Here is a 17,571-nt window from a genome sequence, read left to right as displayed (position 1 = left end):
TCTCTTTCAAAACAAAAAATCACCCTAAAATGTGAAATTGGTGGTGTTATAATGAATACATTCAGAATTATATCTGAAGATTTGCTTGTCTGCTTATATAAGAGATCGGTTGCATCCGTCTGTGAGTGTGTGTGTGTGTGTGTGTGTGTGTGTGTGTGTGTGTGTGTGTGTGTGTGTGTGTGTGTGTGTGTGTGTGTGTGTGTGTGTGTGTGTGTGAGAGAGAGAGTGTGTGTGTGTATGTGTGTATGTGTGTGTGTGTTTGTGCGCAGCATATCTCGCCCACTAAAAGGCAGAGGTGGATGAGACATTGCACATAGGCTGACAGCAGGCCAGGGACGGCATTTCTGGAATATTTAGCAAATCGGTCAACAACAAGTATTTTATTTGAATGAATTTCCATTATTGTTTATTAAAACGGTATATTCAGTATGAAGTTACACATTTTGAACACAAGAGGGCAATACTACACAGGTTCGCTGATCAGAGCCTCAGAGAATCAGCTCGCTGGCCCCCATTTACAACATGGAAATGCCATAGTGAACCTATAGGGAGGTGTAGTGGTTACATCATTGCCGTTTTTCCGTGTTCCACCCTCTGTCCATTGATTGATTGATTGAATTGATTGATTGATTGATTGATTGATTGATTGATTGATTGATTGATTGATTGAAAACTTTATTAACAGATTGCAGAATGGGTACAATACAGTACAGCTCAATACACACAATTGTTAAGGGGATGCAGACCAGAGAAAGACTTTCGTCTTGTTTACATCAGGGTCCCCCATTTTCAATTCATCAGGGTATGCAATGTATTTCCCCATTGCCCATTTCTAAATCGTCTCGTTTAAAACAAATAAAGCATTAACATTTGCATGGTGTACCTTTCTGTGCGTATTCATCCACAATCTATAGCTCAACATGAAAATATTCGCAATTAATCATAAAAAAAAAATAGCAGAATTTTATTTCAACCGAAAAGGCTTAAACAATAATGTTAGTGATAGAGGATTATGCTGGATTATGTCGTGGACCAGATGGACATCAGATGGACCAGATGGCGATCAAACAATTGGAATATTCTTTTTGGAATAAACCTGACCACAGGTAAGGACTATCTGACATCAATTTCAGCGTCAGCGCCCTTTCATGCATTCATGATGAAACTGTAATACCTATTATATACATTTGATTTGGAAATAGTAGCGTGTCCAGGGACGAAACGCCAATGCTTTTAGTAGAATTCACGTTGCGCCCTATAGGGAACGAAAGTGTGACAAAATGGTCATAGAAAAACCGCAAGGCATTGTGGATTTACGGGTGAGAAGTATGAATGAATGAATGAACGCAGTGGGAAATAAGTCTTCACGCTTTTCTTTTTACAGTTGTCCCGAGGTAACGTTACGTTAAAATGGTGCGGGACTGCTGTGTTGTGGACTGCCACAATCGGTCTTATGACAAGCATAGGAAACGGATTGCTAATGGCCTTAGATTTTTCTCCTTTCCAACTTGGAAAAAAAGCCAGGGACCTCGGATCTCTGTCATAACAAAGAAGCGTCGAATGGCGTGGGTATCGGCTGTAAGACGACCGAACATCACCTTCAACACAATTTCCAAAAACATGGTGGTATGTTCATGGCATTTTCACTCCGGTAAGTTGTAGAAGAAAAAAGAAAGCTATGTTAACACATGGGTTAACGTTACCCCTTGGTCCGCATACATGAGTAGATAGGAATGCTAGCACCAGCCAGCTAATTTAGCACAACTAACATGATGGAATCAGGCTACTCTCACGATGGAAGCAGGCTACTCTCATGATGGAAGCAGGCTACTCTCATGATGGAAGCAGGCTACTCTCATGATGGAAGCAGGCTACTCTCTCATGATGGAAGCAGGCTACTCTCATGATGGAAGCAGGCTACTCTCATGATGGAAGCAGGCTACTCTCTCATGATGGAAGCAGGCTACTCTCATGATGGAAGCAGGCTACTCTCTCATGATGGAAGCAGGCTACTCGCATGATGGAAGCAGGCTACTCTCATGATGGAAGCAGGCTACTCTCATGATGGAAGCAGGCTACTCTCTCATGATGGAAGCAGGCTACTCTCATGCTGGAAGCAGGCTACTCTCTCATGATGGAAGCAGGCTACTCTCTCATGATGGAAGCAGGCTACTCTCTCATGATGGAAGCAGGCTACTCTCATGATGGAAGCAGGCTACTCTCTCATGATGTAAGCAGGCTACTCTCTCATGATGGAAGCAGGCTACTCTCATGATGGAAGCAGGCTACTCTCATGATGGAAGCAGGCTACTCTATCATGATGGAAGCAGGCTACTCTCTCATGATGTAAGCAGGCTACTCTCTCATGATGGAAGCAGGCTACTCTCTCATGATGGAAGCAGGCTACTCTTATGATGGAAGCAGGCTACTCTCATGATGGAAGCAGGCTACTCTCATGATGGAAGCAGGCTACTCTCATGATGGAAGCAGGCTACTCTCATGATGGAAGCAGGCTACTCTCATGATGGAAGCAGGCTACTCTCATGATGGAAGCAGGCTACTCTCATGATGGAAGCAGGCTACTCTCATGATGGAAGCAGGCTACTCTCATGATGGAAGCAGGCTACTCTCATGATGGAAGCAGGCTACTCTCTCATGATGGAAGCAGGCTACTCTCTCATGATGGAAGCAGGCTACTTGTCAGACTGCTGGCCAGTGATGGATGATGCTTCCATCATGAGAGTAGCCTGCTTCCATCATGCTGTCTTTGTAATGTCTGTTCTGTTGTGCTTTTAGTTTTGGCCCAAGAAAAGTAGCTGATGTTCTGCCAGCTAATGGGGCTCATAATACAATCCCAAGTCCTGCATAGCTATATAACTAATCAAAGAAATTGTGTGTTTTTCAGGGAAACCAGCATATGAAATGTATGAAACCCACCCAGACTGGGCACCTTCTGTAGACCTCGGGCACACAGAGGTCAAAGCAACACACACTGAGCGCTTTACCCGGAGAACGAAGAGACAGCTACACCGGTATGTCATAAATGTCTAGATGTTACAGTACTGTCTATCTGTATGTCATATATGTTATGATGAATTGAAAATGGGGGACCCTGATGTAAACAAGACGAAAGTCTTTCTCTGGTCTGCATCCCCTTAACAATTGTGTATTGAGCCGTACTGTATTGTACCCATTCTGCAATCTGGTAATAAAATGTTCAATCAATCTGCTCCTCCCAGACCAGAGATGGATGAAGCTGCAGCTCCACAGAGGTCAGAGGTGCATGAAGCTACACCATCAGTTGAAGCTGCACAGATGTCAGAGGTGGATGAAGCTCCCCCACAGGACCACATAGGAGAACACGAGGAATGCAGTGGGTGTAACCGTATGCGTGGTGAAATGAAGTCCATGCGTGATGAAATGAACTGCTTGTTCGAGGAGAACATGACACTGAGGAAAGAGCTGTCCCAGGGGAAGATGAGTGTGGAGTCCTTGAAAGATGATGATGTGAAGGTCAGATTCTACACTGGCCTTCCATATTGGACCTGGCTGCAGGCTTTGCACACATTAGTTATTCCATGCCTGACAAAGGCAGGCCGAAAACTGTCTCCTTTCCAGATGATTCTCCTAACTCTGATGCGGCTGAGGCTGAATCTGCCGCAACAGCACCTTGCACTCTTCTCTCTTCTGTGTAAGCCGAACAACAGTGGCCACCGTGTTTAGAGAGACCTTATGTGTACTACATCATCACCTCTCAGAGTTTGTACACTGGCCAAGTAGACATTGCCTCCAATTAACCATGCCACATCAGTTTGTAGAGGCTTTTGGCAATCGTGTTGCGGTTATTCTGGACTGCTTTGAAATTGGCACTGAGAGACCATCAAATCTGAAAGCGCAGGCACAGACATATTCCCACTACAAGCAAAAGCACACTGTTAAGTGCCTGATTGGCATTACACCACAGGGGTCTATCTATTTCATGTCCAAAGGGTGGGGAGGGCGTGTAAGCATCAGTTTCAAGTTTCAAGTTTCTTTAATAGTTGTCATACAGAAGTACAGAATACTTTTATACAAAATGCTTCTTACTGTTACAGGTCACAGTGTTCAGTATAGACATATGTACAATGTTCGATGCAGAATAGAAGTAACTGGGTTACCATACAATATACAATATACTATGCAATGTACTAATATACAATACTATATAGTGCAAAGCAGAAATGGGATGAGGTACAATTTAGGTACAATTTACAGTAAGGTGTACGAGTTGTAGTGCAAATCCTTTACCAATAAATATAAAGTGTAAAGTCTGTTTAGGTGATCTAAAGTGTGGAGAGTGGGTGCTGCAGTGTGTTGTTTGTTTAAGTGAGTGTGTGCGTGTGGGTGTGTGTGCTGTGTGCATTTGATGGTTGTTGCATAGTGTTTATTGTTCGTTGAGCAGCCTGATGGCCTGGGGATAGAAGCTTCTTCTGAGTCTTTCTGTGCTCGCCTTAAGACTCCGGTATCGCTTGCCTGACCGCAGCAGTTCAAAGAGGCAGTTGTTCGGGTGGCTGGAGTCCTTGATGATTCTCTTCGCCTTACCCCTGCACCGCTTGTTGTAAATGTTCTGGAGGGTGGGAAGCCCCCCTCCAATTGTGCGTTCGGCTGAACGTGTCACTCTTTGTAGTCTGCTATGGTCTTGTGCAGTCCTATTCCCAAACCAGGAGGTGATGTTGCCAGTCAGGATGCTCTCTATTGTACATGAGTAGAAGTTCTTAAGGATCTTCTGACTGACTTGGAACTTCCTTAGGCGCCTGAGGAAGTAGAGGCGTTGTCGTGCCTTCTTCACAACACTGTCAATGTGTGTGGTCCATGTCAAGTCCTCGGATATGTGGGCTCCGAGGTACTTGAAACTGTTCACTCTCTCGACCGGTGCCCCGTCGATGCTGAGGGGGCTGTAGTCCTTGACCCCCGACCTCCTGAAGTCCACAATCATCTCTTTTGTTTTGCTGACGTTCAGGGAGAGGCAGTTCTCCTGACACCACTGTGACAGATTCTCTACCTCTTCCAGGTAGGCCCTCTCGTCGTTGGCAGAGATCAGGCCCACCACTACTGTGTCATCAGCAAATTTGATGATTGTGTTGTTGTTCCGCTGTGCCACGCAGTCATGTGTGTACAGGGAGTAGAGGAGGGGGCTCAGAACACAGCCCTGGGGGGCCCCTATGTTGAGCGTGATGGATGAGGAGGTGCAGTTGACTGCTCTTACCACCTGGGGTCTGCCCGTCAGGAGGTCCAAGACCCACTGACCGAGAACAGTGGTCTCCTCAATAAACTGTTGCCTGGAGACTTGGTTTTAGCAGACCGTGGATTTGACATTGGGGACCATGTTTCATTTCATGTGTGCAGCGGTGAAAATCCCTGGATTCACAAGAGGACGTGCCCAGATGGATCCAAAATCTGTAGAAGATACACGGCAAATAGCTCACCTCAGGGTCCATGTTGAAAGAGTGATCGGTTTGGTACGCAATAAGTATCGCATGCTACATCATACCATACCAGTGCAACTGCTGGTTCCATTTGAAGGCGAGGACTTTTCTTTCATTGACAAGATTGTGACTGTGTGCTGTGCCTTAACAAATATGTGCCACAGTGTTGTTATGAAACCACCAGACCATGCGTTACCAGATAGTGAGGGAGAGATGGAGTGAGGGAGAGACGGAGTGAGGTACTGAGGGTAATACATCTGTTACGCTAAAGCTAAAATGGAAAATCAAGGCCTCTTAGTTTTACTCATTATGTTTTGATGTGGATTATTCAGTTTGTCATGTTTTCAACATTATTTGAACAATGTTATGTCTGTTCTGTAAATACTAGGGCTGTCAAAAGTGAATGCTTTAACTTGAGATAAATTTAAATTATTTAAAGCATTAAAATAAATTAATCTAGATGGATATCTAGAGTCAATGTTGCTGGTTTTGTTGAACATTTGTATTTCACAGGAGAGACACTGTATTCAAAGAAAGCTATTAAAATTGCCTTTGAATCTAAATATACTTTCTTTGTGTTGATTTTACATTAATTCCATGATTTTACTCCAGCGGCTCCGCCCCTTCCTCGATGAGTTACCTTGATGAGCGCGCTCCTTTCCAAAAAGTTGAACTAGTTTCAACTTTATGAGCTGGGAGCGCTCTGACCAAAAACGTTGCCGCCGAGAGCTCATAAAATGCGAGGTGCGGCTCTGGGAAGAGGAGCGCGCCTGTCGCTTCTCCAGCATAGAAATGAATGACAGAAAGGAGCTGACAACTCATAAAACGTCCCTGGTGGACACAAGCCCTTAGTCCCACACACGTGAGGTGGTACCACACAATTTTGCAGTTCTCACCATCACAGGCCAGTGGCCACCATGTCATCTTGTTCTTCAGGCCCGCCGCACACACACCAGCTGTCTTTTGTGGCAGACTGCTGTACCTCTGCTAAAAGCTTACGCTTAGGCTTAGCAGCAGGTGGATTTGGCCGTACAGGTGGATCTTTGGAGACTCCTCGGGTGTAGTGACAAGCTACAAGCTCAGGCAGTGCGACTTTATAAAAGCAATCCACTTTGCCACTTGAATGGAGGATAACCCATGGCTTGAGTGGAGCTTCTCTTAGCCGCTGAGAGTGCAAAACCTAAGACATAAATATAATTGAAATTAGTATAGAATAAATGAAAACAACACTTTAACAGCTAATCACCACCACAGGCTCAAATCAAAAAGTGCAAAAACAGTGCCACTGAAGGGACAATGTACAATGCATTGTATATAGCTATGAGCTCATTTTCATCTGCAGTCCATGTACACGAATTGATGTAGAATTGGTACAGTACAGTACAGCTCAATACACACACTTGTTAACACTTTGAATGCCACGAGGTGGCGCCAGAGGTAGCGCTTCAATGCCACCATCGGCGCCAATGTTACGCTTAATATCGCCTAATCTATGTTTTAAATTATGGCTATGTGTCTAATCTGCCCGTCGCTTATCAAAGAATCCTTTTCCAGTCAGTGCTGTCAAGGCAGATTGGTTTTTTATCGCTTCATTTCCGTTTGAGAGCATTTAGAAAAGCACCGGTTTTGAGGTAAAAAAAACAGTTCATTCTGGACCATTCTATGATAATCGTCTTTTACTGGAATATTCCAGAACGTTGATATTCGTCTGCCTATTTATGAATCGTTTTCAAATAAAGGCTAGATGATCAATATTATACGTGCACGCAAGCACATTCGAGCTGCGCACGGATAATCGCCGTGTTCATTTCCTCTTGGACTTTTACAGTGAAACCGAAAGAGCCCATTTCACAAAACAGCCTATATCTTCATCAAAATTAGTCTGATTATCCTAACACTGATAACATAGATTCCTTACCTGACATCAGATGGTATCCAACTGGTATATTCCAATTCCTGATCACCATTCGAAAAAATCGATAAGTGTATGGATCCAACGTGATACAGTAGTACACATGATTCCGCGGGGCTGAGAGGCTCCAGAATGAACTGTGGTAACCCCGGCTGGATCAGTGGACTGGAAAATGTGGAGTACCGGATTTTTTTCCCCATCCATTTTCATTGAGTCCATTCCAAAATCCCTTATGTCATCTGGGAGACGATAGGAGGCGCTTTTTTCCACATATGATCGCCGGCGGCGCTCGGGTATACTCGGGTAGGCTCGCGTGATGCAATATGATTTCAGATCGCTAAAAAAAAAGAAAAGAAAATTCCGAGAAATCTCGTGAGTGGCTTTCAACATAACTATCGGAAACCCGAGATATCTCGTGTGTGGCAGTGAAAGTGTTAAGGAGATGCAGACCAGAGAAAGACTTTCGTCTTGTTTACATCAGGGTCCCCCATTTTCGACAGCCTCAAGTGACTTCCATGGGCACGGCACTAGAGGGAGCTATAGATCTAGTCTGTTTCATTATCAATAAAGATCTCCGTCTATCTACATCTAAATTATAAACTAATCTAATCATGACACTTAAGACATACATGACATACAACATGAACATAAACAAGATATGGCTTGTGTAAGACAATCTGTAGTGTGTGTGTGTGTGTGTCTGTGATGGTGACATACATACCTCTGAGATGACAACAGTTTTCTGGTTGTTGACTTGTTGTTTGTGCTCGTAAGGATCAAACCCACCGATTGTTTTCATTTTCGCCAAGTAGCGCACCTTCGGAACAGGGTCCAGCTAGTCTCTGTAGCGAATCGGTAACTTGCTCTTTGCCCGATCCATTTTTTAAATCACCATGAACTGGACTTGAACTTGAAATTGAACGTCCCCCCCAAAATGGCGAGTACTACCCATGGTGCAGTACGCAATTACGTGGTCTTTCGGTCCCTATAGCCGGCTGCATCCGGCTTCGACATGGACGGTCGCATTTCAAACAGCTCCCGGCAAAACAAACGCTACAGATCGACAAGGTATTTTGCGCATTTTTTACTTTCCCTCCTGTGGATTATGGACTTGTACATTAACTCACCACTGAATCAACTCCAGACAGAAGTGGAAAGTAAAGAATGCGCAAATAAACAGTCCCATTGTGACTTTTACTTGCTGAAAGGCTCGGAGCATAACACCAAGCGATTGGAATAGCAGCAGTTCACAGAGTTTTAACATCGAACCCGGACCGCAAGAAACTACCCCCGACAGGCAAGTTTGATAGAAAATCAATGTTTCTATTATACTTGCTCCTGTCGGGTGACATTCACCAAAACCCGGGACCGGTTTTAACACGCCGACAGGCGAAGAATCAGCGGCTCCTCACACAGACACCGACGACGGCCGTCGACAACGTCAACGCAGCCAGCGGTTGCACCAGCCGACCAGCAAGCGGCGACATCCCCATACCGAAGCCACTGCAGATGAGCAGACGAGAGGCCGAGACGAGAGGGAGAGAACCGGAGCTCGCAACATTGGAGCCCAAATCGGCGTGGGACGTTGACATATACACCAAGGACTCGCCTGCTAGCTTACCCAGCCTAGCCAGGACATGGATACAAGGCTGTATCACCCCCCCCACCCTCCGCCACCCGGACCACCAGACGCATCTGTAATCAACAACCAGCCCCCCCCCCCCCCCCCCCCCATCGCAGACTTTCACACCGACGATGAATACAGACGCTAGCAGAGGACCCAGGACAGGACAAATGATCACCCCCTCCCCACCTTCCCACTCACGGACCAAACATCAACAAAGCCCCCCCTCCCCCCACCGCAGGACCGGACACAGATGAACAAAAATGCTTCCAGCCTGACGACATCAATCAGATAATCAACACAAATGGACTTCATATATTTCACCTAAATACAAACAGCCTGAGACATAATCTGGCTGAAATCAGACAATTATTTATTAACGGTAAGGCAAACATATTATGTTTTTCAGAAACAAAACTTGACAATTCTGTGACAGACCCAGACATTTTTATTGAAAACTACTCAGTAGTCAGAAATGACAGGAACATGTATGGAGGTGGTGTCTGCATGTACATACACAAAGACACCAAATTCATTATCCGTACTGACCTGAATCACGAGACTCTTGAAACTGTATGGGTTGAAATTCTTTTTGAACAGGCTAAATCAGTATTAGTCGGCACAATATACAGACCGCCAGAACAGAGTGGCTTTTATGATACACTGGATGGGTGTTTAGCTGGAGTTGAGGATGTAGAAACAATTCTCATTGGACACTGGAACACGGATATGCAACGAATAGATGCACCCGTCTTCAAGTCATTCAGTAGGTTTTGTGATCTGCATGGCTTCAGCCAGCTAATCACCCAACCCACCTGGGTATGTGAATCAACACAGACTACCATTGATCTCATTCTGACCTCTGACAAGTCCAAGATCTCCAGTAAAGGGGTTATAGTATGCGGGTTAAGCGATCATTATATGATATTCTGTACCCGCAAAAAGCTAAAACAAAAGGCCGGCTGTCACAAAACAGTCACATCTAGAGACCTCAAAACCTACTCTAGTGAGGCCTTTAACCTAGAACTGGAGAGCCTGGACTGGTCAGAAGAGCTCAGTGGTACACTAGTTGAAGAAACATGGCTTGGTTTCAAAACCAAATTCTCAACAGTACTGAACGACATGGCCCCCCTAAGAACCACCAGGGTAAAAAAAACGCGCTGAGCCGTGGATGCACTCAGAAATACTGACCGCTATGAAAACCAGAGTAAAAAATGCTCTGAGTTTCTTAAAAGTCAGTCAAAGCTTACCAAAATCTCGAGCAGTGAACTCCAAGCCCACGTGACTGAACTCAAACTGCAAAGAAACAGACTAAGAAATGAAGTAAACTCCATGATCAAAACTGCAAAAAAGAATTTCATCAATGACAAAACTGAAGAAAACAAAAATAAACCCAGTGAACTTTGGAAATTACTCCATAATCAACTAGGCTGCAGTAAAAAACTTAAAACCAGATTTTCAAACATAAACATAAAGACGGACAACACGCTCATCACAGACAAGCTGGGTGTGGCCAATTACTTAAACATTTTCTTCACAAACATAGCCACAACACTGGTAAATAAACTACCCTCCCACTCAGGGCATTTTGTGGTAGAACACATCATAGCCTACTACAATAACCTAGGGGTCCGCAAAGACGATTTCAAACTAGAAATGGTAACAACAGCTGAGGTACTCAAAAAACTGAGCGCCCTCCAACCTAACAAGGCCACTGCCCATGACAATATCCCCTCCAAATTCCTCAGAGACTCAGCAGCCGCCATCACCCCAGTCATCACACACATAATAAACCTCTCCATAAAACAGGGACACGTACCCAAAGAGAGTAACCCCCCTGCACAAAAAGGGCAGCAAATTAGACCCAGGCAACTACCGCCCTGTTTCTATTCTTACCTCCATCTTGAAAGTCATGGAAAAAATAGTATACAAACAGGTCGAAAAGTACCTTGCGGAAAAAGATCTAATCTTCTAATTCCAATCTGGCATCAGAACATCCCACTCCACTGACACATGCCTTCTCTATTTGAACGACCACATCAAACAAGAGGTGGACGCGGGCAAATACTGGACCTACAAAAGGCCTTCGACACTGTCAATCACTCCATTCTGATTGACAAGCTAAGAGCAATTGGTTTTGATAGTCTATCAGTGAGCTGGATGCAATCCTACCTGGAGGGGAGAGAACAGATGGTGGAGGTAAACGGTACCCTATCCCCCCCCCCCTCCCAGTGTGGTGTTCCACAAGGAAGCATACTAGGACCGCTTCTGTTCCTAATTTATGCAAATGTCATGTTGTCAGCTTGTGACTGCAACTTGTTCCTGTTCGCGGACGACTCAGCCCTGCTGGTCTCTGACAAGAACAAGTTACAGGTTGAAAAATCCCTCAGCTCGGAACTAGGCAAAATCTGCACCTGGCTCGCTGACAACAAACTATCATTACACCTGGGTAAAACAGAGTCCATTCTCTTCGGTTCAAATAACAAACTCAGCAAGGCCGACGGCTTCTCAGTTACAGTGGGTGACAATATTGTCACAAAGAAAGATGAAATTACCTAGGTTCCATCCTAGAGGCAAATCTTTCCTGTGACAAAATGGCATCCAATGTAATAAAAAAAGTCAACCAACGAACTTGTACCGGATCTCCTCTCTGGTAAACGCACTGCTAGCTGGCCTCCCGGCCACTGCCACCAAGCCTCTTCAACTCATTCAAAACGCAGCGGCCCGCCTGATCTCAAACCTACCGAAGTCGGCCCATGTCACCCCACTTCTTAGGGACCTGCACTGGCTCCCCATTGCTGCACGTATCCGCTTCAAGGCCCTCGACCTAGCATACCGTGCGGCAAAAGGAACCGCTCCCGCCTACCTCCGGTCAATGGTCTCTAACTACACACCCTCAAGACCCCTACACTCTGCATCTTCTGGCCGCCTCAGACCTACTCCTATCCAAGCTCCCGGAGGGTCATCAAAGAGAAGCCGCCTATTCTCAGTCCTTGCCCCACAATGGTGGAATGAACTACCCATCCCAGTTAGGACAGCCGAATCCCGTCCAATCTTTCGCCGTCGACTAAAGACTCACTTCTTCAACCATTATCTGAAATGATATATATAAAAAAAATAAAAAAGATCTAACCCTGACTAACTTTACTGTCATGCACTTGTCCTAATAAACTAACCTACACTGTAACACGCAACACTTTGATGAACATTGTTACTCAGCTGATAGAGTTGTACCCTTCTTGCTGTCTTGTCGTACAGAACTTGTAAGTCGCTTTGGATAAAAGCGTCAGCTAAGTGACTAAATGTAAAATGTAAATGTAAACAAGAATACCCTGAAGACTCTGGCAGGAGCACTCATTCAAGGGTACTACGACTATGCTTGCACCTCATGGTACCAAAGCACCTCAAAGGCGCTAAAAACAAAATTACAAACATCACAAAACAAACTGGTCAGACTACTGCTTGACCTTACTCCTAGAACCCACCTCACCCCTGCCCACTTTGACAACCTAAGATGGCTTAAGTGCTCCACACACGGCGGGCGATTTTTGCCAGGCGACCGACTTTTTTTGCGAGCCGACCGACAGAATTGTATCGCCTCCATTGTTATGAATGAGAGAACCCACACGGCAGGAGATTTTGAAGCGACGGTCGTGCAGCTATTTCTGTCGCCTGGCTAAAAATCGCCTCGATCCTATTTTTTGAGGCGACGGCAGGCGACACAGCAAGGACAATGAGGAAATAACATGACTTCTACAGTAGAAGTAGTACAGAATTTCTACTGGTGTATCATTTGTACACCATTAATTTATCAATACATTCATTGATCAATAACCTACGTATTATTACCATGCTACTTATGTTCATTATTATTAACAGGAACAATTTAAATAAATAACGTTAGTTGGAGAAGCTATAGTGGCCGCTTGTCATTAACTAATAAATGAACAATGCGCCACGATGCACCTACTAGTGTTTTTATACTCGGGTAACAAAAGAAGTTGTGGATGTTGACAGAGTTTAATGTCCAGGCTGCAGCTGATGTGGTTTATAAGGTTTATTGTCCAAATGATGGTTGAAAACAGAACAGTTAGCATCTTCAGTGAAAAAACATTCTCTCTCAGCTGCATAACAATACTTGTCCAATCGGTGGTAATGAACGTATTGTAGCGATCAGTCATGCAGTGATGTCAGGAAGAATGAGGAGAGGTTGTATTCGTATAGGTGGTTTAATTCCAGCTCAATATGGGTTTAGTTCCCTCGTAATGCACAACACAGCTATCTGCTAATACGCTAACGTTAGGTTATGTAGATAACCAAGTTCTGTTAGTTATGGTGCGCTCAGCACCAGTTGCATATATCTCGCTTCAGCATATATACACTGAATAATTTCACAAATGTACCTTTAAAAGTCAGCATTCATCTGGCCACACCCCCATCCGCTTACCTATATAAGCAGGGATGGTGCCACACACTCATCTCCTTCCCAACAAATTTCATCACAATGAAAAATCAAGGGCCGCAGCGGCGTCCTGGTGCTGAGCGCACCATAACTAACAGAACTTGGTTATCTACATAACCTAATGTTCTGTTCCGTTATGGCTTCGCTCAGCACCAGTTGCATAACAGGAGCTGAGCGGGAGCCATAGCTCGACAAATACACCCCGCTGAGGCCCCCCACAGCCATCAGATCAGGGAGGGCCGAGCCCCCCCGACCCACCCTAATGGAGGGCACCCCCCCTATTGGTGGCTTCACGGGAGGGCAACGGACCCGACCGTGCGAAGAGGCACTCAAGCAACTCAACGCACAGGGTGAGCAGAGCGTGGCTTGACCCCACGACTACACACACGCACAACCCGCATGCCACCCGGGAACGAACGGAGGAACAACCTCGTTACTGCCCCCAGAATCACGGGGTCAAGGGCAAACCCAACCCCGTGGCAAGGCCGTAGCAGCGGAGCGCGAAGGAAGACCCAGACCCACCAAAAGGACTGGACTCCCTGGAATGGGGGCCCGGAGAAGTCCATGATGCCAGCATCAAGACCCCACCAGGTGGGCACGTAGTGCCCCGCCCCCCACATCGCCAGCGTATTCGGACAAAGGCCCCTCAGTTACTGCACCTGGTATTCCCAGGCGGTATCCCAACCAAGTACTAACCAGGCCAGAACCTGCTTAGCTTCCGAGATCGGACGAGATCGGGCGTGTTCAGGTTGGTATGGCCGTAAGCCGAGCGGGTCCTGTCCCCCCAATAGTACACCGCCTGGCACACTGACCCTGCAGAACAGGCAGTCAGCATGGCCGTAAGCACACAAAAAAGGTTAACCAACGGAAGCAGGCAGCGCACCGGGGAAAAACCAGGCAACAGGCTGTTAACCCTAGCCTGGAGACTGCGGACGAGACAGGCGCCAGAGGGGACAGCTGAACACAGCCGCCCCGGCGGAAGGGGCGTATGCTGGCGTTGTTGCATGACCAAGCCTCCATTTAAAAAACCCCACCCAGAGGGGTTGAGGCAGAGAAGGCTGACACGATTGGCAGACGTCATGAACGTGCAGGGGCACCCTCAACCGGTGAACCCGAGAGTTGACACTGCTCCAACACACCAGGGAATCAACCACCTTGGCGTTACCCAATGCGGTGGTTGTTCCTATAACCCCTCAAGAAAAAACTCCAAAACACACCTGCGGGTATACACCGGCTATACCGCAGTACAAGTGTCCCAGTTTTCAAAAAAGGGTTAACCCAGGCCTACGGGTCGACGAACATTACCTCGGACCGGGCCTGGCGATAAGGGAAGCACAGGGTCACCAGAGGAGGTCAAAGACCACCCCAACAGGCCCCTCTTCGCCATGCGCGAGAGAGGAGCGAAAAAGAATGGAGAACCAGCCCCTAAGCACACCGCACCTGGCCTTCCCAGGCGGTCTCCCAACCAAGTACCAACCAGGACCAACCTGTGTAGCGGCCGAGATCCGACGAGATCGAGCGTGTACAGGTTGGCATGGCCGCAAGCCAGTACGACATACTACGACAGTGCTGAGTAAAAACGTACCCAACCAGGGTCTCCATAGCGCTTAACCCTGTGACACCCGGACCGACCTGGCATTTTTCCCCCTGAAAAAAGCCCAAGTCCCTCAGGGTACCAGAACAGCAGATCTGCATCCCCGGCGGACAACGGGTTCAACTGATCCGGACCAGCGTGACCAGAACTAGTCCCGTGCCCTAACCACGCCGACATGCCAACTCCAGGAGAAAGGGCAGATATGCGTGTCGATCTTAACATGAAAAGAAGGCGCCACCCAGACGCTCGGCCGAACCGCGCCTGGTGGCCCACCCCAAGGGCGTGAGACCCCTCTACATATGTTCAGATCCATTCCGTCATCATCCCCCAGACATGAACGAGAATCCGTCGAAAAACCAACCCAGGTCGTGGGATTTGGTCGTCGGAAGAGGAAAAACCCCCATCTCAGTTGCTTTATAAAAACGCTGTTTTAACCACAAGCAACCAAGGCGTGCCAGTCAGTCGCCTGTTTACAGCGAGCTAGCACTATACGTGCGTCGGGACACACCCCCATCAATGAACAGTCTATTTAGACCTGTCATTGAATCCCCAAGGCGCCCAGGGGAACGACAAGAGGGGTGTGACACTCCCTAACTCCAACACTTCTTGAATAGAAAAGAAGGAAGCATCAACAGTATGTATCCCAGTCTACACAGCCGGGGGTAAAACATTTTCACATTTTTACATCCCACCACCCTCCCATAGGAAGGAGACGGGGATCCCCAGAGAGACTTCCCACGCGAGCTGTACAGATTGAAAAGAATATATTGCACCTTGAGCCATGTAAAAAATTGGTTTTAGGGCTCTCCGGGGAAGAGGCACTGAACCCATACACACTCAATAATCGAATTGAATCGAATACATATACAATAGAATAGGACCCTTCTAGAGGGTCCACTCACTTTGACAATCTGAGGAGGAAGGCTCTGTACTCTGATGGAGGCTCCTTCACATGGAAGAAGGAGTCCGAACTCACAGAAGGCCCGAATAGGCGCTTGGTGAGGAGGAGCCCTGACCACCCCCCTGAAACAGATCCATCACATGGACCTGAACAGCACACGGAAGTCCTACCAACAGAGACGCGCACGGTGACGTACTCTATGGCGGGGGAATTCCTGCGGTGCACACGCCCAATATACCAGGCCGTGGGACCAGGAAACTCCCTCCCCCCCCCCCCGTAACGTGCCGAACCGCCACGTGACGGGAACCTTGAAGGACAGGGGGTGTACCCCTGACCGACAGAAACAAGGGGGAGAGGAAAGGTTACCAGTTCACCCCTTTACGACCCCACACCCATGATACGATGTAATGACAAAAAGAGAATATGACACAGTCATAGTCAGCTCTATGAAGCGTTTGACAGCTCCACACAGCGCATGAGCTAACCTGCTATCTGATTTTTACTAAGGAAAAAACACAGAATAGAGAGGGCTCTAAGAGCCCCGGTCCAACATACACATGTGCTTCTGTGACCAGTCCAACCCAGTTGTAGGTCACATGACACACACAACCCATCATCACCTACAAAAAATGGCAAAAACACTCTACAGAGGAACGCCGTTTTTCACAATGAGAGAATACATCATTCTCGATTAGTATCGGCCACAGGCCTTGCTAAGCACACACGACAGCGACCAAACCATCTTTTCTTTTAGGAAAATAAAGTTTCTCCAGCAGTTTTAGCACAACCTCAGCAATCAAGCTAAGGGTTACATCGCATCCCTACCACACAAAAGACACAATTCTAGTGCACAACATGTCTGATAGGAGGATGAAAAAGTCCCCAGGGAACCGGGGGGAAACACAATCCTCTTATTTTACCCTCAATACGGCCAGTTAAAACAGGAAACCCTGTTAATATGTGAACACACTGTTCATTGTCATCACAGGCTGAGAAAAGAACATTCTTTTACTCACTTGTCACTAAGCATAGCTTCATAGGTTAGTTACCTTAGTTGTGAGTACACAGTACATAACAACACACATGATGTTACTCACACAACAACCAGATCATTTCCACATCTGTAACAACAACCCGATTTGCACGGAGAAGCTAACTGCCAGTGACAAAACCAGTTCACACATAACTCGCGTCGTATCCTAAATGCATTGCAGCAACACACGTTTTGGGAAAAACATCGTTATTCACAATACATTTAGAAAAGTAAAACCAGAAGACGTGTTATAAGGTCTGGTCAAACCTGGTCCTACCCGGAACGTAGATCAGCGAAGTGCAGTCACAGACACCATAGGAACACAGCCGCTCCTGTGTTGTTCGAACTGGGCAGCGTCGCCGCTCCAACCCGCACTACAGTCCCCTTTGTTGACGCAACCTTGCCGTCCTGGCTCAGGGCAGGGTCGATGAAACATCCCCTGTCAAGGATGACGTCGTAGTCAAGAGTGTAAAACATGTTAAAATCAAAGCACGTTCAACAGAATAGCATCAAGCTAACGGCCGCTCCAACCGTTCGGGCGCTACTGCCCCTGCTCGCGAGACGCCGAGCTAACGGCGCA

Source organism: Notolepis coatsorum, assembly GCF_963971535.1.
Source record: "Notolepis coatsorum genome assembly, chromosome: 6".
Classification (NCBI taxonomy): Eukaryota; Metazoa; Chordata; class Actinopteri; order Aulopiformes; family Paralepididae; genus Notolepis; species Notolepis coatsorum.
Note: the sequence above shows the minus strand (reverse complement) of the source record.